We start from the raw sequence: 23,083 nt of genomic DNA, 5'->3' as shown, positions 1-23,083 counted from the left end.
TCTATAAAAAAGACCTTGTATTTTATGAAATCCATCACCCTTTATTGTGTAGTTTCAGCTAACATCTCTGCTAGTACAGTAATGTCTTTTAACCGCCAAAACCTTTAATCCAGCATGGGTTTTCTTTCCAGAACCTAGCAGGATCATGTCTGGATCCATGCATTCATTGTGTAATTTAAAACTTCACTGGTTGTAGGCAACTCAGGTTTCCCTAGTAACCCAACTGAACAAAAATTCTTTTGAATGAGTATCTTCTTTTAGCCATTTTAATAGCGACTGCAGGAATTCTGTCTCACAGAAAAATGGACATAAAGTATATATCCTTATTTTCCCACATCTTCTCCAAGACACCTCATGGTAGCTATGTGAAATCTTTCAATGAAGTGTAGAGTTTCTAAGCATTCTGTAAAGCAATCATAGTGGAGGCATCCTCCAGTTGTAGCTGAAATATTTCAGGCTTGGTTTCCATTGTTATAATGGATACACTCTGATTGCAAGCACTAAGGTATTCTACAGTATGTATGTATAAATGCCCAGTGACAAGAATGTGTTCAGATAAGTGAATGAAAAAAGATATTCAGTATTAGTAAAAGAAAGCTTGCTTCTGCGTTAATCTATTCAGATTCTTCCCATTATTTTTAATTCTTTTGTTTAGTGTCTGTATTACAGGTAATATCTTTGGGGTTTTGGATTGTTAGCCTCCCCTGCCTTTTATTTACATTTTATTTTTTTACTTTGTGATGACTGTTTTCAGTAGGCTTGTGCCACCGTAGAACCTTGTAGTCTGCAGTTATTCGCTGTTTCTTTGAAAACTAAGAGTTATATTTAATCCCCTTTTGCTGTAAATGGAATCAGATGCTGAATGAATGAATGAATGAGTGAATGCTTTCTAGAGTGAGTGTATGTGTGCGTGTGCATCTGTCAAATCCATATAAATATGGAATGCATGAGAGCATGGTATAGTATAAAGATTTTACTGGCATGAGTTTTGGATGGCTGCATGGTTCACCAGCGGTGAATCCATGGTGGAGTTATGCAGGTTAAGGCTGCCATCTTTTTCTCCAGAATCTCACCTTTCTTTCTTTTTTTTTCTAAAGAGTAGTCTCTAACTGTTATAAATGCAGATGAAAGCTTGAAAATGTGAACCAAGTATAACTACTGAGTGATGTCTTCCTATGTCTGCCCACAGCTTGAAACAATACCACTGAGAAATGAATAGTGTGTGGGGCCTGTTGGCAATAATGTAACTTTAATCTATTTAAAAGTTGATCAAATCATTTATAAAAAGAACGGGAGGCTACTGTAAAGATCTGTACAATCTATGGAGAGTGGCATCTCATGATGATGCCAGAAGTAGATGGCACTTGGGAGAAACTTGGGAGAACCATCATTTCTAAATTGACCTGTCAAGCCAAAACACCCAGATGAGAGGAATGGAGCCCAGAGGGGCATCTGAGCCCTAACAAGGGGGAGCCAATACTTCAGAGCTGGAGAGGGCATCCAAGGTGTCCCATTTCAAAATGGCTAGAGTCATGGATCTGCTGTGATGGGGGACGTAAGGCCTGGCAACTACCTTCCTGTCTCTAGTGGCTGCTGCTTCTTCCTTTGTGCTAGACTGAAGACTCAGACAGATATCTCTGCTGCAGCTATACCAGCACTCAGTTTCAAGGTTTCTTAGCAACCATGAGAGCAAAGCGTACATTCTGATATCACATGACTCTGAGTGATAGGACCCTAGGCATAGGCTGGTTGTGTCTCTTTTTTAACCCAACCCTGAATACTACTGAGAAGGGCTGAAGCTTGAGAAGCCAGCAGAGAATACATGGTCACATTTTAAACATCCGCACAAGCTTTTGTGAATAACATCTCATTTTGGCATCCTGAGTAGGTGAAACTTGGCTTGTGGGCAAAGCGAGGCAGACTACCTTTGTTTTATTTCCCAATTTGAGCCTTCCTGTGCGATATACTTTAGACGGGGACCCTTCCATATGCAAGGGGAGAAGGAAGAAAGTTTATCAAAACAAAAAAGAGGGGCAGGGTTTGAAGTAGATCTGGTCAGAAAATGGGCATTTTTCTCTAGAAAATTAAAATTCAGAAAAATTTCAGCTAAAAACCGTAACTATTTTGATTCAGATATTTTGCCATGGTGCCTTCTGGGAGTTGCTGTTTGTGTGCCTCATGCTCCCATTCTCCCCTGTAAACCTGTCTCCCCGGTTGGACTACATCTACCATAAGGCCACCATGTCTTCCATTGCCCACCTTCTCCCCTTGCCAAGAGAGGAGCCTCTGGCCATGGTGCGCCTCTGAAGATGTAGTCTCACCAGGATATAGGCCTATAGAGGAGTGGTTGGGGGTCACTGAATTGGAAGATGATGAGCTCTGTGTCACGGTCTCATGATTTGTCTTGACTCACAAAAGCCCTTCTTAGGTACATACGTTTTGGGCTCTTTGGGTATGGAGAACTTTGGGTACAGAGAAGTTGGATGGAGATGATGCACTTTGCAAGAAAGCTTTCCCTGAGAAAAAACACTCTGTGGGAAGAGTCTGAAGGCGGCCATTGGTGGGGCCAACAGCCCCTGAAGATCAGCTGTGCAGAAGCATTATCCTCCACACGTGAGGGTCCCAGGATTGATTGTAATGTGGGAACATCCATAGGTTTAAGTAGACAAGCCCTCCTGCCCCTTCTGTGTAGTGGGGGTAAAACTGTTTATCCCTTTTCTTTATCTACTTGTAATGGGCAGATTAGGAGGAAAGTTTGTAAGTTGCAGCTTGTGAGTTTTCTGCCCCGCAAGGTGGTTTTTCCAGTGTCAGGGTGAGTCTGGCTCTAAGTGATTGAATTTTCTTTCTTTTATCTTCCTTTGTAGTTTTTCTGTAAAGTGGGTGGGTGGGAATTGTGTTTCCAAGTTATATTGTGCTTTTGGCATCATCTCCTTCTCTTCCTTTATTTACTGGAATTTATCAAGAAACCATATGAAATATATACTCTAGAGATGATGATAGATCTACACATTTCATATGTGAGAAGCTATTAGACATCTCCCCTGTAGCATATTGACAGACAACACAATCATTCTTAATCCTTTTATTTTCATAAAGTAACAGAATGGAGAAGAACTATTGGTGACTGTGTTAGCGTATACAATATTTTTAATAAAGAAGTGTCTGTAGTCACAGGCTTATCACAAAATTAAATATGAAGTCCTTTAAGCAACCATTTATGTTTAGAGCTCATGAAGATTCCTAAGGACCAGAATAGCTGAGCCATACTGGATTTAGACAATAGAATTCAATCCTTTAACAAACATCTCCCAATCAGGAAAGGATACGTGTGCTACATTTTGGCTCTAGGGTCAGTTCTGTGGGGGTTGAGATGGCTTGTTCTTCTCATAGAGATTTCTTTACCAGCTAGTATACCTTTGATAGCGGCGGAGGGGACAAACCTATAGTGACTAATGAAGCTGGAATGGGGCGGATGAGTCTGCATAAGTAATTGTGGTAGTAATGGTGATGGTGGTTGTTGCTATTGTAGGTTACAGTGTTTGGAGACCTTGTGTCCCTGAAGAGATATAATTCCACCTTATGATCCCCTCCAGATTTGATGTCTCCTATATGCCCCTCTGTAAAACAGTCAAAACTATATTTTTTCCTCAGACTGTGGAAAATGTCAAAATTACTACTATATTTGATAAGTTAAGACCTCTGAGCCTCTTTTGGGATATTTAACTAGAAATGGTGTTTCAACTGATTTGAAATAACCTCTGAATAGAGCTGGTTAAAAAATTAAAATCTATTTCTTTGAAAAGTTTCAAAATTTGGAAGTTGTTTTCATTTCAAAGTATTTCAAATAGATTCTTTTTTTTTTTGTAAATTAAAAAAAAAGCCTGTTTTGGGAGGAAAAAATTATCAAAAGCATTACCAAAATGATTACCCAGTAATTGGTAAATGAAACATTTTGATAACCATTTTCAGTAATACTTCTGATCAATTTTAAATAAAATAAGAAAAAGCACACTTTGTTTATATATAATATATATATTATTTTGAAAAAAATATTTTGACCCAAAAATTTGTATTTATTATTAGAAAAATTTCTACCTCTACCTTTCATTAAAGAGACTGGGTGAGAATTCAGTATCTAGAAATAGAATAAAAACATTTATTATTTGAATTCTTAGCATCCTCCCAGTCTGTTCCTGTTGAGATCTCAGTATTATGGGTTTCATCTTCTCCTCTACTTCAAAGCTTGTGACTGCCTGTGTAGCTAGGTATTTTCCTTTATATTAGCCAATTGCTGCCCTTGTATGCGTATATGGGATTATCAGATGGAGCACTACACCAAGGTTTTAAAACTTTAATGTTGTCACACAAATTCAGGGCAAAGTAGTTTAGAGATAATGACCTACCTAAAACCATTCTCACCCACCATTGCTTTTTTGGTGCAATCATGAATGGTACAGATTCCCTGTAATCTAGTTTGGCATCTCACAGCCATTTAGCTGCTCCCAGTGGCTGTGAGCAGAGGAGAACCGGGCCATACAGTTCAAACTTGGGTGCCTAAAGTGAGACATTTAAATAAGAGTCAATGGGAGCTATGGGTGCTCAGCATCTCTGAAAATCTTTCATTTAGGTACTTTAATCTGGATCTAAGTTCCTGACTTTAGGCACTCAAGTCTGAAATTCTGAGCCTTGGTACTTATATGGCTATTTACATATGGAAGAGATAAGAGGAATTTGTTTAGATCAGGGGTGGCCAACCTGAGCCTGAGAAGGAGCCAGAATTAACCAATGTACATTGCCAAAGAGCCGCAGTAATACGTCAGTTAGGAGGCCCCACATCAGCCTCCCCACCCCCAGCTCCCAGTGCCTCCCACCCACCGGCAGCCCTCCCCGCACCTCCCAATCAGCTGTTTTGTGACGTGCAGGAGGCTCTGGGGGGGACGGGGAAGGAGTGAGGGCATGGCAGGCTCAGGGGAGGGGGTGGGAAGGGGTGGAGTGGGGACATGGCCTGTGGCAGAGCCAGGGGTTGAGCAGTGAGTACCCCCTGGCACACTGGAAAGTTGGCACCTGTAGCTTCAGCCCTGGAGTTGGTGCCTATACAAGTTGGTGCCTATACTTCTGAGGAGCCGCATGTGGCTCTGAAGCCACAGGTTGGCCACCTCTGGTTTAGATCTGAGTCATGTTACCCTTGTTTGGATATTAATTCTAGAAGTTGCTGTTATATTGCAGATACTTTCTAGGAGTCTGTGTAACTGGGGATCTTACACTGGACATGTAGTATCTCTCAAGGTACCTTGTCCTGTGTGTTTCTTGCCAGCTGTCTGATTGACAGTGCACAAAATAAGCCCGACCAATATGTTGTTAATGCCATCCCTTTCATTGTTGGTGCTTGATTTTAAGAACTTATCAAGACAGTAAAGGTGGAGAAGATGATGTTCTTTATGAAATTTTTGTGAATGTGTGGAAACCTATCTGATTTTTTTTCCCCTCCCAAATTCCAGCAAGGCAAATTCAGCATATTTTCCTACTGAGATAATTACACTAAACACTATGCAGTTTATTCTGGAGGATCTTGTGGATGAGATTTAAAAACAAATGTGTTTTTTCTACTATTAATGGGCATGAAAGGTCCCAGGGAACTTTAGTTAGGATATGAGTTTGCTCATATGCTTTGTCAAGGTTCCTCCCCCACTCTGAACTCTAGGGTACAGATGTGGGGACCTGCATGAAAAACCTCCTAAGCTTATCTTTACCAGCTTAGGTCAAAACTTCCCCAAGGTACAAAATATTCCATCCGTTGTCCTTGGACTGGCCGCTACCACCACCAAACTAATACTGGTTACTGGGGAAGAGCTGTTTGGACGCGTCTTTCCCCCCAAAATACTTCCCAAAACCTTGCAGCCCACTTCCTGGACAAGGTTTGGTAAAAAGCCTCACCAATTTGCCTAGGTGACTACAGACCCAGACCCTTGGATCTTAAGAACAATGAACAATCCTCCCAACACTTGCACCCCCCCTTTCCTGGGAAATGTTGGATAAAAAGCCTCACCAATTTGCATAGGTGACCACAGACCCAAACCCTTGGATCTGAGAACAATGAAAAAGCATTCAGTTTCTTACAAGAAGACTTTTAATAAAAACAGAAGTAAATAGAAATGAAGAAATCCCCCCTGTAAAATCAGGATGGTAGATATCTTACAGGGTAATTAGATTCAAAAACATAGAGAACCCCTCTAGGCAAAACCTTAAGTTACAAAAAGGATACACAGACAGAAATAGTTATTCTATTCAGCACAATTCTTTTCTCAGCCATTTAAAGAAATCATAATCTAACACATACCTAGCTAGATTACTTACTAAAAGTTCTAAGACTCCATTCCTGGTCTATCCCCAGTAAAGACCAGCATATAGACAGACACAGACCCTTTGTTTCTCTCCCTCCTCCCAGCTTTTGAAAGTATCTTGTCTCCTCATTGGTCATTTTGGTCAGGTGCCAGCAAGGTTACCTTTAGCTTCTTAACCCTTTACAGGTGAGAGGAGCTTTCCCCTGGCCAGGAGGGATTTCAAAGGGGTTTACCCTTCCCTTTATATTTATGACATGCTTTTAACCAGATTTTCTTTCCCTTCACTACTGATTGTGTTTTATGCTCATTGACTGTACCCTACCCTCTACCCCCAAATAGGAAGTGTCTGCTTTCTATTTTTGTTGTAGTGTGTTTTGTAACTTCTGAAGCTCTTTAGAATCCTTCAGGATCAAAAGCATTATTTACATATAGAATCTATTATTATTTTGCCTCCCCTGTAGTTTTGCCACAGATAAATCTACCATGCTCCTATCCTCCATGCATTATTCAGAACTTATTATATTGTAAGTCCTGTAATGTCTTTCTAAATTGTATTATCCTTATTTCGTCTGTCATCTACCATGAATTTTTACTGTATTTGTGGATATGTGTAATGCCTTGTATCTCTCTCAAAAGATTTCAGTAAACATAATGGGGAAAAAATGTTGACTTCTGATTCCTGGCCTGCTGACCACCTGAACCAGTGTACCAGTTAGAGTTCTTCATTTCTTACACAAACTATTGATTTGTCTTTAAGTTTTGGTATAGTTCCAATTCCATTAAATTAGACTAGATGTGTGCTCAATTAAAAACTGCATTGGATTTTGGAGTATGTGCCTTCCAATAGCTAATGTACTATTTCTGGCTAAAGTGCTTAAAAGTCTTGTATCCAAACAATTGTCTGTATTCTATTCTATATAGATTTCTATACTGTGCTTAGCACCCTAATATCTGAGCATCTCATCACCACTTGACTGAGTGATATGCCTCTAAGTGTGTTAAGTCTGGCTCTTGATCATGTTGTAGCATAAAAACAGTTCTGGTTAATTTTGTATATAGAAATTATCTGTTTCTTAATGTTGATGATACCAACTCTGATTTGTCCAGCAAGGCATTTTTTCTGCATTTAATACAGCCACTCGGAAACATTTGAATTGTTCTATTTCCTAGGACTACACTTCCTGAGTCTAGAACATATTTATGGGTATGTCTACGCTGCAACTAGGCACCCTCAGCTGGTCTGTGCCAGCTGACTTGGGCTCACAGGGTTCAGGCTGCTGGGCTGTTTCATTGCAGTGTAGACATATCCTAAGAGGCCTGGTGAGGGAAAAGAAGAGGCAGGGCAGACTGGTTCAGTCAGGAAAAGAGGAAGATGAGAGCTGCCCGAGCGAGCTAGAGAGAAGGTGGTTCCTGGAAAAGGGCTTAAGGCAGGAGAGCAAAAAGAAGGATTTGCTGGCTGGTATACCCAAGCCAGAGAGGGCCAAGGCTAGAGGGGGCTGGAAGCAGGAGGAACAGCAGAGGGAGATGCTTGCTGGCTCTAAGCCAGAGAGCTGGAGCCAAGGACCAGAGTGGGCTTAAGGAAAGGGGAACAGCAAGAGGAGCTTACCCACTGAGGTCTCCTTGTTGCAGAGCTGGGCCCCAGAGAAACCATGAGAGGATCAGCAGTAGTGAAGGATGCTCCTCTGTCAAGGATGCTCCCAGTAGAGTGGCTGTGAGAGTTTGCAATGGGAAGAGCAGGTATGCAGCACCCTGGACGAAAAGGCTGGGGTGGCTATCCTGGCAGAGTCCAGCTATGGTAAGAATCAAGCTGGGTTTTAAAGATTACTTGTACTGGGGCTGTGTCATATGAAATATGTCCTGAGACTTTTGGTTATGGCTTTTTGCTAATAAACTATGATTATAGACTAGACAATAAGCTCTTTTGCAGTTACTGGGGACTCAGAAGGAAAACTGAGATGAGGGGCCACTTGCAGGGCTGCCCTGAGACCACGAGGGGGAGCCTGGGAGAAGACCATGTGTTTACATTTTGTTTTTTGTTTTTACTAAGTTTTGTTTAGCTTCAGTGCCTAATGAAAATTTATGAGAGAGGGTGGCTTTGTTAAAGGCTCAACACGCTTGCCCGTTCAGTTAAGGTATGAGAATTCATAATACACATCTCTGATACCCTAAAAAAATTCTCTGTTAAAACTAGGGAAGACCAGTTTCAACACCTACGTATTTAAGGTAAAAAGACAAGCAGAGAAAAACTTTTATGGCTTCTTTATACACCATCAAGAAACAATAATAGGCATAAATCCAATTACAAAAAAAAATCTGTCAGAGTCACCTTTAAGAAATTTAACTGACTGCTAAGACATTCCATTACACAAAGTAACTGTTAGAACTTACACAGCAGCTGGTTCCACTGGAAGCATGTTGACTTTGCCAACTGCTTTGTGTATGTTACAAAAGTTACTTGTGGAAATTTCTCGAAGCACAGCCACTCCCCCTGTATATATTGTTCTATAATGATTTATGAAACTATTGTGACTTTCCTTCAAGTTGTTGACTGGGTTAGTTAACTAGAAATTAATACTGGTGTAGAAGTAAAAGAAAGGATTTGCATTGACTTTCTTTCTTATGCTGCTGCAACTTTAGAGTGAAAGATTGTTTGAATTATTTGGTTCCAAATTGGTAAGTGGAATCCTGATCTCCTCTTTATTTCTTTTTTTAATTATATTTAGATTAAATTGAAGACAACCAGTTGATCTTAGCAGCAGGTGAATATTTACTGTTCATTTGGTAAATTCCTCAGAACACAAAGTTTTCTGATTTTCTGTATCTTCATACCCAGTAAACAGGAATTTAGTCATATTTAATCTGACTTCACTTACAAAAATAAAAACATTAATACTTATCTACTCACGTCTTAGCTAAGAAATGCAAAAATGTCACGTACCTTTGAGGAGCTGGCTTATATGTGTTTGTTTAGTTGTCTGTTTATCTTGAATATTTCTGTAGTCATTGTCACTTAGTTATCTTAAGGCAGGAGAGCAAAAAGAAGGATTTGCTGGCTGGTATACCCAAGCCAGAGAGGGCCAAGGCTAGAGGGGGCTGGAAGCAGGAGGAACAGTAGAGGGAGAGAGCCTAAGCCAGAGAGCTGGAGCCAAGGATCAGAGTGGGCTTAAGGAAAGGGGAACGGCAAGAGGAGCTTACCCACTGAGATCTCCTTGTTGCAGAGCTGGGCCCCAGAGAAACCATGAGAGGATCAGCAGTAGTGAAGGATGCTCCTCTATCAAGGATGCTCCCAGTAGAGTGGCTGTGAGAGTTTGCAATGGGAAGAGCAGGTATGCAGCACCCTGGATGAAAAGGCTGGGGTGGCTATCCTGGCAGAGTCCAGCTATGGTAAGAATGAAGCTGGGTTTTAAAGACTACTTGTACTGGAGCTGTGTCATATGAAATATGTCCTGGGACTTTGGTTATGGCGTGTCTGTGTGTCTTCATGGAGCCTACCCCTGCACACCCTTCTCACTGGGAGAGGTTAGTGCTCAGAATCTCTGAAAAATCAGACTGCTTAGTTAGGTCTTTTGTATGGCCTGGGAGGAGAGAAGCTGCTGTAGGTTGGGAAGCTTATCCCCAGGACACTGCCTAGCTTGGGAGTTCTAGAAGACACTGCTTTGGGTGTGCATCTTATAAGAGATACACTTGTAAATCTTGTTAGAACAAGACACCATATCTTATAAAATGTAGTTCTTGTAAATGTTGTGCTTGCTCACTGCAGATCTCATAAGATATGCACTCAAGGTGGTCTCTGCTTTAGCTTCTGGACTTTGAAAGCTTGTGTACTGGCCTATAAGAAAACACTATTTTTGCTAGCTTTGGGTCAGAAAACAACGGAATTGCTATCACCTGTATAGAAGGGTACATTATGGGGCACTAGGTTCCCCTCCCCTCACCCCCACTGAATTAGTTTTGGGATACAGTGCTTTTCGGGTGTGAGTCAATTGTTCAAATATTTTATACTGTGTAATTTTCTGGGCATCTATTATTTTTTATATTACAGTAGTGACTAGAGGTCCCAACCAAGATCAGAGCCTCATTGTGCTTGGCACAGTCCAATCACATAGTGGAAGACAATCCTTGCCCCCAAAGAGCTTGCTGTCTAAATAGACAAGACAGACAGGAGGTAGAAAAAGAGGCACAGAGAAATAAAGTGACTTGCCCAAGGAGTCACAGCAGGGCGATGGCAGAGCGAGGAATAGCACCCAGGTCTCTATGCTTCCAGTCCAGTGCCTCATCCACTAAACCTCACTCCCCTTCCAGCCTTTTGCGTGGGCATTAATTTGCCTGGGCATTGATTTACTATTGTTTAAATCTGGTTAAAGAAAATAAGTCTGACCCTGGTCAGCAGTCAAGATCCAGAGAAATATGGTGGTCTTAGGGTTGCCAGGTGTCCGGTTTTTGACCAGAACACCCATTTGAGAAGGAACCCTGGTGGCTCCAGGCCGTTAAAAGTCCGGTTGGCAGCACAGCGGAACTAAGGCAGGCTCCCTGCCTGCCCTGGCTCCGGGAAGCTCCTGGAAACAGTCGGCATATCCCTGCAGCCCCTAGGCACAGGGGCGGCCAGGGAAGCTACATGTGCTGCTCCTTCCTTGAGTGCCAGCCGCGCACTCCCATTGGCTGGGAACCGTAGTCATGGGAGCTGTGGGGGCAGTGCCTGCAGGTGCAGGCAGTGCGCACTGTGCAGAGCCCCCTGACCGTGCATCTGCTTAGGGGCCGGACATGCCAGCCGCTTCCAGGAGCAGCAGGGAGCCCGCCTGAGTCCCACTGTGCCGCCGACCGGGAGACGCCTGAGGTAAGTGCTGCCCGGCTGTAGCCTGCACCCTGAACCCCCTGCTCAAGGTTGAAATCCCCTCCCCAACCCTGACTCCCTCCCAGACCCCGCACCTTGCACTCCCATTCACACCCCAACCCCCTGCCCCAGGTCGGAACCACACCCTAACTCCCTCCCAGACCCCGCACCCCAACCCCCTGCCACAGGGCAGAACCCCTCCCGTACCCAAATGCCCTCCCAGAGCCAGCACTCCACGGCCTTCCAGGGCAGGGGGAGAGAGCAATGGAGGGTTAGACACCGGTTGCTTTGTCTCTGGCTCAGAAAGTGACACATATAGTGCCACAAGAACAACACTGAGTGCATCTGCAGGGGAAGACCACCCAGACTGCTGAAAACAGTCTCTGAGAGGGCTAGGAAAGAGTCTAGAGGCTGTCTTGGAGTCTTCGGGCTGGACTTGCTGGTGACAATTCAGAATGGCAGGATGCAGATAAAAAAATGGCTGAAATGTAGGATGTCCTGTAGAATGAAAGACAACTAGGAGTGGTAGATATCAGTCTCTTCAAAGAGGCTAAGGATTTAAGGTGGAATGGGGAAACCAGAGCAGCTATTTGAGTTAGGGCTTTATGGCTAAGTAGTGGCTTCATGGCTAAGTAGTGGCTTCATTATACAATTAGGCCAATCTGGCACTTTTCCAAAGCATTACATTTCCTTTAAAATGGGGGAGAGAGACATTTAAAATCAACAGCCCCTTTCAAAATGTGGTATCAATGTTGCCAGCTCTCACTATTTCTTCACAAGTCACATGAGTTTGGCCAGGGCTGAGGCCAAGGCTGAGGCCAGCCTCATGATGACATGAGAAGCTCCAGTCCCCTTGTGAATTTCAGCTCTACCTGGGGGAAGTCTCTCTCTCTTATAGGCTGTCTTTCCAACTTCCCCACCTTCGGGGGGAGAGCAGCCAATCAGAGTTGCTGCAGGAAGCGGGCAGAGCTCTCTTCCCCTTCCCTCAGGAATAGACACCATCTTCACAGGAGGGGAGACGGGAACAGGAAAAGACCAGCAGTTGAGGGTGGCTCTGCTCCCTCATCACCCCTCCCCTCCTGGGAATAATGGGACAGTTCCTCTCTGCTTCTTCTCCTTCCCCTCCCACTCCCTGCAACACTTGGCCTGGGAAGAAATAAGGGGTGACGAGGAAGGGTGGTGAACAGCCCTTGGAGCTGCTGTCCCTCTCCTGGAAGGGGGATAGGGGAACCCCATTGCAGCCCCCACAGGCCTGGGAGTGGGGGGTGAAGAGCTTCTGGAGGAGAGACAGTGAGGGAGAATTGATGTGGGAGCAGAACTGGAAGAGAATTGGAGTCACAGAATTGATGAGTGGCAGGGGGATGAGCAGATATGTGGATGAAGCTACAGAAGCAGGTGCCAAAGTCATTTGGATATATCTGGGAGCATTGCAACATACTCACACTGGCGGGGGTGGGGGGCAGGGTGATGGGGCACAGGGGGACTTAAAAATCACAGACCAAACCACAGTATAATGTTTGGCCCGAAATTAATGAGTTTTTTTTGTGTTTAATCTCATGATTTGGGTGATCTGCTTTATGATTTTTGAACGTTGGAGTTGGCAATACGGGGATAGGTGGATATTTTCTTTCATGATGAATAAAAATGAAATGTTATTGATAAAATAAAACACATTAGCTGCCTAGAGAGTGGCAGGAAATATGCTTTGAGAGATTTGGCAATAAACCCCCAAACAAGTAAGCAACCAAAAAATACCAAGGATAACACAGTATTAGGTTTGTTCAGTCTGGAAAGGGAAAGATTCGTGGGATATTAAATTGATTGATTATTATAGCAAACTATAGCATGGACAGTCTGTTCTTTTGCACATTGTGCTGTAATAAGGAAACAGTATTGCCAACCCCAAAAGTTCAAAAATCAGTACTCCCAAAATCATGGAGCTGGCCTCCGAATCACGTGATCTTTTTTTAAAAGATATTTTTGGTCTGTCTTCTCACGTTTGAACTCACCCTCCCAATCCCTAGTGCGTGTGAGACAATTACAGTGCCACCAACACTCACAAACATTTAGTGAGTGATCCATTTTGGCCCTGACTGCAGAAGGCCTTGATATTCTATCCAACTGAGATTGGCATGGCATTGCCCCTGGAGGTGAGGCTGCATTTTTAGAGATGGGGTGATCACATCTGCACTCAGTATTCAAGATGTGGGTGTACCATGGATTTATATAGAGGCAATACAATATTTTCAGTCTTATTATCTATCCCTTTCTTAATGATTCACAACATTTCGTTTTCTTTTTTGACTGCCGCTGCACATTGAGTGGATGTTTTCAGAGAACTATCTGCAATGACTCCAAGATCTTTCTTGAGCGGTATCAGCTAATTTAGACTCCATCATTTGATAGTATAGTTGGGATTAAGTTTTCCAATGTGCATTTATCAACATTGAATTTCGTCTGCCATTTTGTACCCTGGTATTACTCTGTCCCATTGATTATCCCCATTCCATCAAGTTTCTGTGATGCCTGTTATATCAATATCCTCATTTAATATGAGGCCCTCTGGTTCACCCATCTTATTATTAGGCTTCTAGCACTGGTATATAAGCACTTTAAAAACTTGTCACATTTTAGCTGTCTGCCATTACATGATGTAATTGAATGGGACTCTTTTTCATTTGACTGTTTCTCATCAGATCCTACCTGTATTTTATCATCTTCCATCCTTTCTTCCTTACTAAGATAGAGAGAATCTCCGTTAATAGATCCTCCCTGTGGCGGGCCTAGCACCTTACTGCCCCTTTGGGGCATGGGTGGGGTGTCGGAGCCTTGCCACTCCCAAGTCCGTGCACTCGTCTCTCTGTGGGCGGCCCGATGTGGCCTAATGGTCTCTCTCCACACAATCACCTCCTTTGTCCGGGTAGTGAGTTCTAACAGCCAAAGTCCATGTAATTCGTCCCAAACGTCAGGGCTGTGTGGCCCAATGGCCAGAGTCCATATTAACCCCCGTCAAAGGTGGGGTAGTGCGGCCCTGTGGCCAGAGTCCCTGTAACCTTCCCTAAATGCCAGGGCTGTGTGGCCCAATGGCCAGAGTCCATATAACCCGCCCTTGCAGGTGTGGTAGTGCAGCCTAGTGGTCGGAGTCCATGTGAATCCCATGCTGGGCCACCCCCCTCTCCAAAGAGGGCAGGCGGCTGGGAGGGGTAGAGGGACCCGGGCCCAGCCTCTCCTTTGGGTCCCCACCCAGGGCCAAGCTCTTCAGCGCTGCCTGGCCCATGCCACCTGGGGTTCCAGTGACAATTTAAAGGGCCTGGAGCTCTGGCCGCTGACATGGTAGCAGCATCAGCAGCAGCGTCTGGGAGCCCTGGGCCCTTTAAATTGCCACTGGAGCCCCAAGGGGCTGGCCACCATCTCTGAGGCAGCGGCTGGAGCCCTGGGCCCTTTTAAATCACCGGGCCCCGGGGCAGCTGCCCCTTTTGCCCTCCCCTCCCCCATCAGCGGCCCTGCTGGTATGGTCGTCTGTGTACCGGTGGCCACTTTTTTACCAGTACGCTGGACCGGACCAGACCGGCTTGCTTTCACTCTGCTCCCAGGTCATGAGCACCCCAGGTGAACACCTTTTCATGGCTTCTCCTTCTTAGTGCTCTGCTCCAGCCAGTGAGTGGCCAGTTGAGGCATTTCAGGTTGTTGCTCTCCTCTCTCCTTTCCTTGTCAAAATACAACCTGCATTAGGGATAAAGCTTGAGGTCCGAGGCAGGAGTCCAGGGGATGACCTATTCCTTCCCTCTGGGGTTTAAGGCTGGTGGTCACAACGGCAATCAGTTGTGAGTGGGATGCCTGGTATTGCTGTCTTCTACTTTGTTTCCTGGCTAGCTTGTTGTCAGCTGTGGTATCAACTTTACAGGGATGGCTAAGATTCTTAAAATCCCGTAATATCTTATTAATTGGTCCTTGCTTCAGGTAAGGGGCAGTACTGGAGGCAGAATACCACACTTGATGACCTGCCTGAACTGATGTTGCTGGTAAACCTTACTTGCTCATAAAATTGCAAGCAAAATGTTTACCATGAAAAATTATGTATGAGGTGTTAACTTGTCTGAAGTAAGGTAGTTATTGGTTAAGTATTCAGTCTTCCTAGTAAGTTAATGCAACCACTAGATGAATGATTTTTATGTAATAACACAGCAGACACCTATGAGATTTCATTTCTATAATTTCACTTTGTCATTTTTCTTGACTATATTGTTTATTTATTTATTTATTTATTAAATTTGTACTGCCATAGTGCTTAGAAAACCTAGTCAAACATCTGGACCCTGTTGTGCTTATCTTCAGAATTACCCTTACATTTACTAATTTTACTTTTAGAGCAATTTCCACAAAACAAAAAATGTTACATGGGGCTAAATAAGTAATTTAAATTGCCTCAAGTTTTTGCATAACTAGTGTATCTTCTCTGCCTCAGACAAGGACGGGGGAATTGGAGGTCAACCTAAAGCACCTCATTTATATGATAATTACAAATAAGCAGTGGCTAGTGATTCATGATACAAATCATTTGTTCCTATGAGACTTGTATGTTTACTAGACAGGAAGTATGTGATTATGTTGTGCTAATTAGTTTCCAGGTGACAGAAATAATGTAGTGCAAAGGAGACTAAATTCAGTAATTGTATACTATATAGTCTTACTGTTTCCTTATTATGTTGTTGTTTTAATTGAATTACTAGTCTTCATTAAGTCAAACATTTAATAGACTGACTTACCGTATATATTTTATGTAGATGCATTGTGGATTTAAATTGATTGATATATAAATATATGTTTATTTTTAACTAATTATTTCTAGTTAGCTGAATGTTGCTGAGATAGTACCATAGATGAACAATATGAGATTAATAACAGAAATTGAAGAGCACTATCTAAAGAAAAAAGAGGAAATAGGTTTCAGAATTACAGTTAGCTGATATTCAAAGTCAAGGAGACAGAGGGATCAAAGGGCAAAAACCCACATTCTGAAATAATGGAGTGATACTTACTGGCAAATAGAAAGTGGACTAAAATAGAAAGTGAATTAAGATTGAGGCTGAAAAAGAAGGTACAGTGTTATAGAATAGACAGGGAAGAACAGAAGAAAAGTGAAAAATAATGAGAGAGTTTATTGTAAGAGAAGTCTATTATTAATCCAGGACAGTGATGGGAACCCAGACTAATAAATTTGTGTCCCATCTTTTTTTTAAATCTTCAAGGTATCCAGAAATCCTAATTTAAAGGTGCAGACAGAAAGTCATTATTATTTGAAACAGAACGAGAAACAGAATTGGAGCAATCACCACTTTTAACTGTTATATAGTCATAGATGCATTTATCTTCTAGGCAGATGTTTCCTGAATATATGAGACAGGGTATTTCTGACAAATAATGATATAGTTAGTTATATTTCTAGAAATGTGAGAAATTCTTGGTAACATGGAACCTGAAGCCTCTAGATATTAGTAATGTAGAGAGAAAATTGTCTCTGAGACAGCAGAATTTGTTATACTAAAGCTTGGGGGGAAATATGGATATTATGACAACTGTGCACTAAGAATTCAAAGGTTAGATAGTTTGTGACCTGAAAGAACCAAACTGTAATAGAAAATTAAGATCTGCAAAGGGAAGAATATGTGTGTGCTTTTTAAATTATAATACCTACCTTCTATATAGCGCTTTTCTTCAGTAGGTCTCAACGCTAACTGCGTAATTTAGAGTATATTTTGGCAGTGTGGCAGGCTGGTTTATTACTTGGTCTTAAACAGCATGCAGAAATGTAATGAAAAGCCTGAGGTTTTCATGTTTTTTAATACTATTTTCCTTATAGCACTCTGCATCCAGGGCAAGGCCAACTTAGAGGGTTTTTTAGCATGATAATGATAAATGAGCACCATAAACTGGGAAGTGTAAAATAGACCACATTTTTCTCAGATGCAAATCAAAAACCAAACCCATGTGAGAATCTGGTTATATTACTAGAAAGGCAAAAAATGAAGGCTCCAAAGCTGCAGTTTCTTGCACATTGGCATGATTGCTGCATTTAAGTGGAACCCTATGCAAATAGTAGAGTCCCATGCAGGTGTAGTGATTCACCTGCATGCTAAAAGTTACAGAATGAGGGCCTAAGCTTAATTTTATTTGACAAAACCAAAATCAAAGCTCAGCTGATCGAACCTATTTCCATATTAAATGCAAAAAATCCAAAAAACAAACAAAATAATCCAACATTAATGCTGAACAATTAAAATCAGAAAAAAATAAGGGAAACCCTTAGATCTTACAACTCAGAAAATATTTCCAATTTGTTAGTAAGTTTTTGCTTTTAAATATATTCTACTTCCACACAAAGAAAATGTAGTAGGCCACCATGGGGAAATAGTTAATTGAGCTATTTTTTCTGTAGCCCTGTTTAAGAAAACCCTGAAAGAATCAGGTTAGAATTTTGTTTACAGTGTGGGAAAATGAAGGTAGTTTCAGAGTTTTTTTGTAACTATTTCTGCTCAGAAAAAGAATCAAGGAGAATTTACAGCCCACAAGTGTTAAATCTCCTAGAAACCTAAAAATGGGGGTATAGTGGAACTTATTTTGCAAACTAAACTATAACAGTTGTTACCACAGCATCTATAATTCACAGAATGTAGAAAATATTTATTATGCTTACCATTACTATTATTAAGAAGTAGTGATAGGTTCACATAGACAGTATGAGCAAAGAGTTAGAGTTTACATGATCAGTAGAGCTGGTTAAAATTATAAATTTAAAGCTTTTTAAAATGAAAAAATAGCCTTTTTCAAAATAAAATATTTTCAGGAAAATATTTGACTTTGAAATTTTCTAAACAAAAAAAACCCATAGAAAACTAAATTTATGTTTTTGTTTGTTACCCTTTCTCTTTAGACATAAGAATGATACTAGGTCATATCAATGGTTCATCTAGCTCAGTATCCTGTCTTCCACTGAACATGGGCCAGTGCCAGAACAGGGCAATTATTGAGTGATTCATCCCCTGGTGTCCAGTCCCAGTTTCTGGAAGTCTGAAGTTTAGGGACAGACAGAGCATGGGGTTGCTTCCCTGACCACCTTGGCTAATAGCCGTTGACGGGCCTATCCTCCGTAAACTTTGCTAATTCTTTTTTGAATCCAGTTATACTTTTGGCTTTCACAACATCCCCTGGCAACATGTTCCACAGGTTGACTGTTTGTTGTATGAAGAAATACTTCCTTATAGTTTTAAACCTGCTGCCTATTAATTTATTTGGTTCTTGTGTTATGTGAAGGGGTAAATAACGCTTTCCTGTTCATTTTCTCCACACCATTCATGATTTTATAGACTTCTATCATAACCCCCCTTAGTCATCTCCTTTTCCAAGTTGAACAGCCCCAGTCTTTTTAATCTCTTCTCATATGGAAGCTGTTCCATGCTCCTAATAATTTTTGTTACCCTTCTCTGAACCTTTACCAATTCTAAAATACCTTTTTTTGAGATGGGGCAACCAGCATTGCATGCAGAATTCAAGATGTGGGTATATCATGGATTTTATATAGTGACCTTATAATATTTTCTGTCTTATTATCTATCCCTTTCCTAATGGTTCCTAACATTCTGTTAAATTTTTTTGACTGCCACTGCATATTGAGCAGATGTTTTCAGACAACTATCCGAGATGACTCCAACCTGCATTTTTCTTGTGTGATAACAGGTAATTTAAATCCCATCATTTTGTATGTATAGTTGGGATTATGGTTTCCAATGTGCATTACTTTTTCATTTATCAACACTGAATTTCATCTGCCATTTGGTTACCCAGTCACCCAGGTTTAGTGAGATTCCTTTGTAACTCTTTGCCGTCAAATTTGGACTTTTTCCCACCTGGATTCCCTTTTCCATTTTGCCTCTTAAAAGTGACAGAGTAAGGGAATGACTGAACTGAAAACTGAATTTTTATATCTTAGTGATTGGGATTTTTTTGCTGAAAATTTTAGAAATTTTTAGTGATACATATCTACAATTTTTCTACCAGCTATGCCATGAAAGGTGTGACTTATGTGTTATGATAAGACCCAGTGACTGTAAAGATGAGCTAAATTATTCTTTATAGTCTCGACAATGAGTGCAAATTGAAAATAGAAATGGGAATCACAGAAATTTAATCCTTCTGCACCAGAAACTTTCTCTTACCACATGTCTTTTAGTGTAAATTTTGAAATGGAAATGTATCTTCTCTTTAAGGGATTTTGGACCTTTTATTTTTTCAGTTTTAATGTTAATTAGAGGCGGATTAGGGTTTTGTTGGACCCTGGGCCAAAGCAAGTGGTGGGCCCTCCTTACCCCTTCTGCCTGCAGTCTTGCTGCATACCTCTAGCTGACACAGGACTACTTTTATTCTGGTAGCATACCCACCACTTTTTCAAATGTCTGAGAGCGTATACCTTGCAGCTTGCCTCATAGGTCAACAAACCTGGACACTTCCAGAGGGAAGCAAGTACCTGACTATGCGGCTCCTCACTGAAAATGCCCGGTTACTATTCCCATCCTACTTAAACCAGGGTGCTATTGTTTTTCTTTGAGTGATGGTCCCTATTGTATTCCATTGAGGGATGTCCCATGTGCCATGCGTCTGGAGCCAGAGAATTTGAAAGTAGTAGTGTCTGTTGCTTCACGCATGTGCCCTTGCGCCACTTCTTGGTTTCATCCAAAGTGATAAAGGGCAGGGCGGACTGACCTCGCCCTCAGTTCCTTCTCACCACCACATAGTCCAAGTCAGAGCTGCTGGGGTCTACGTACATAGTCCTTTTTGTTGTTTTTACTGTAGTTTTAGTGTTTAGTAGTAGTTTTAGAAATTAAGAGACTTTGGGGACTCCTTTTTCTCAGTCTCCCTCTTCCCCCCCTCCACCCCCAGCCCCCACGCCTGGTACTGGATTATGCCAAAGATGCCGGGGTTCAAGATCTGTTTTTGTTCTCAGTCAGTCACAAGCACCAACATTGCCTTTACTGATTGGGAGAAGCCACATTTCATCCAGGTGCAGTATCCGTCTCTCCTTCCCAAGTCGTACCAGGAATTTCTTCTTCCAGGCCCAAGAAGGACAATAGAGCCATGCAGTGCATTCCAAGGCTCACAAACATGACAAGAAGTTGCCCAGGCTGGCGGATCTGCTGATACTGTCCACTGAGCTTCATACACCTTCCAAGTTATTGCCCCTTAAGTGAAGGGAACCATTGATTCTGAAGTAGTGCTCTGGTTCCAGCTCTGGAGCAAGTACCACTCACACCGGGGAGGTTGCAGGCAGCGCCTGGGCCCCATGAATTTTTGCTCTGTGGGAAGCGAGGTCTCTATGCCTTCCTCTACAGTTGGCACCTAGGGAGACATGCTCTCCTACCCTGGACTTACCTCACTTGAGTCTGGCTTCCAACTACTCTCCTATGGTTCATATGGTTCCACCAGTTCCGATGGTACCGCCACTGGAACTGGGCTCCGACTTACCGTCATTGGAGGACTCGGATGAAGCACAGGGTCCGCCTCTCCCTACCATCATTACAAGTTCCCTAAGGCTCTGCCAGCTCAGTGGCAGTACCCTCTCTTTCCTCAACAGAGAGATCGCTGGTATCCAACTTCCTGGAGCCCACCACAGCATCTGATGGATCCATCCTCTTGGCAGTACTGGGGGTTATGGCCTCAATATCCACAGTCAGAGCCTTCCCATTCAGCAAGAGAGGATTCACCTCTCTCCCCACTTCGGGCATCTTCGAGTAGGCATTCAGAACCAGTTTTTGAGGTTGAGTTGCTTAGTCCAGCTCTGATGGTATGCCAAAACAAGAACGGTTCCCATCAACATCACCAGACGCGGCTGTGTCCTCATCTCCCCCCTCACTGCCAGTTGACTTTAATCAGTTCCAGGACCTCTTACGCAGGATGGCTGAGAACCTCTATGTTCCATTGGAGAAAGTACAGGACAAACAGCATCAGCTTTTTGATATCCTTCATGCTTAGGTACCAACCAGGGTTGTTCTACCAATCAACAATGCTATTCTTCAACCGGCTCAAACTGTTTGGCACACCCCGGCCACTTGCACACCCACCCATATGGCACTTGATATGCAGGATGCCTATTTTCACATAGACATCCATCTGACCCACAGAAAGTTCTTGAGATTCATGGTAGGCCCTCAGCACTTCCAATACAGGGTCCTACCATTTGAACTCGCCATTGCTCCATGGGTCTTCACCAAATTTTTCTCTGTAGTAGTAGCCTATCTACAGTGTCAGGGGCCCTTATATTCCCGTGTCTTGATGACTGACTGCTGGCCGCATTATCCAAGGGAGAGGCTCGAGCCTCAATCTCCATGTTGCTTAAATTCCTTTCCTCCCTGTGGGTGAGCATAAACAGCAAAAAAATTGACTTTGGATATCACACAGTCCCTAGATTTCATTGGGGCCTCCATCAATGTGGTCTTGGCATGGGCCTATCTATTGAGGAACAGATTCTAGACCCTTCTGGAATTGATTGCCAAGGTTATCACCAGTCCTTCTGTTTTAGTCAGGTCTTGCCTTTTCTTCCTTGGCCACATGGCAGCCCGCATGTATGTCACCACCTTTGCTTGTCTCCGTCTTTGCTGCCTTCAGCTGTGGCTCCAGAGGGTCTATTGTCCCATACACCATACCACTGACTTCCTGCTGACAGTCTCACCCAAAGTCCTCTTCCCCCTCCAGTGGAAGATGGACCCAGGACAGGTCTGCATCAGGATACCCTTCCTCCCGTCCTCCCCGGAAACGACGATCATCATGGACACATCACTCATCGGATGGGGTGCCTATATCACATGTCACAGGGAACTTGGACCACTTGGGAATCCAGGATGCACATCGATGTTCTGGAGCTTCGGGCAGTATGGAGGGCGTTGCGCTTTCCTCCCATCCACTTGCTCCTCATCACGCCCAACAACACCACCGTTTACTAGATCAACAAACAAGGGGGCACGTGGTCGCAAGTGTTTTGTGCAGAAGTGATTCATTTATGAGATTGATGAATTGCTCACAAGATCCTGTTGTTGGCAGCCTATCTTCTGGGGACTCAGAATGTAATTGCAGAGTCTCTCAGCAGGAAATTTGTGGCTGACCACTACTCCTGAGTGTATTCTGCACCAAAAAATTAAAAATTCTGTGCACAATATTTTAAAATTCTGCATATTTGATTTGTCAATAAATAAATGTGGAGGCTCAGCATGGCAGTGGGGATCACCCTGCAGCTCCCTCCCACCCCTTTCGGATACAGACTTAGTGGTGAGGCTGCACCCTACACTGCCATAGCACAAGAACCAGGCCTGCCCCAGAAACACCTCGGAGCCCTGCCCCTCCACAGCAGGCACGCCAAGATAGCAAGTGAAAGGGACAATGTTTTGCACACACGCCCAGCCCTGGCCCCCCGATCCAGGTGTGGGGCAAGCAGGCTAATCCTGGTGGGATCCAAGTGTGGAGGGGCTTAGTGTGGGTGGATCCAGGTGTGGGGGAGAGGGTTCTGTGTGGGGCAATCTGGGTGCAGGTGGCTCGGTGTGGGGTTCAGGTTCAGGGGTGATCTGGATCTACAGGGGCTTGTTGGCGGGTTCCAGGTACAGGGGGAATGGGACTCTGTAGGTGGGTCCAGGTGAAGGTGATTGGAGCTGATCGGGGGGGGGTGTCTGGGTATGAGGTGATGGGGCTCATCGTGGGGGGGGGTCTGGGTGTGGAGGGTCTAGCAGGAGGGTCCAGGTGCTGGAATAGTGGGGCTTGATGGCATGGGGGTCCAGGTGTGGGGTGCTTGTCAGGGTGGTCCAGGTGCAGGAGGGGTGGGGCTTCGTGGTATGAGGGTTCGAATGGGGGGGGGGGCTAAGTGGGGGATGGT

The 23,083-nt window shown here is 43.2% G+C and overlaps 1 long non-coding RNA gene across 3 annotated transcripts in view; it reads left to right on the top strand.

The window, feature by feature from the left end:
• Positions 1 to 23,083, top strand: part of LOC142070559 (uncharacterized) — a 265,748-nt gene that overhangs the window by 170,648 nt on the left and 72,017 nt on the right. The gene's annotated exons all lie outside the window — the stretch shown is intronic.

The sequence above is a fragment of the Caretta caretta genome, chromosome 1, assembly GCF_965140235.1.
Source record: "Caretta caretta isolate rCarCar2 chromosome 1, rCarCar1.hap1, whole genome shotgun sequence".
NCBI lineage: Eukaryota > Metazoa > Chordata > Testudines > Cheloniidae > Caretta > Caretta caretta.
The sequence above is the reverse complement of the archived record's forward strand: the minus strand, read 5'-3'. Positions and strand labels throughout refer to the sequence as shown.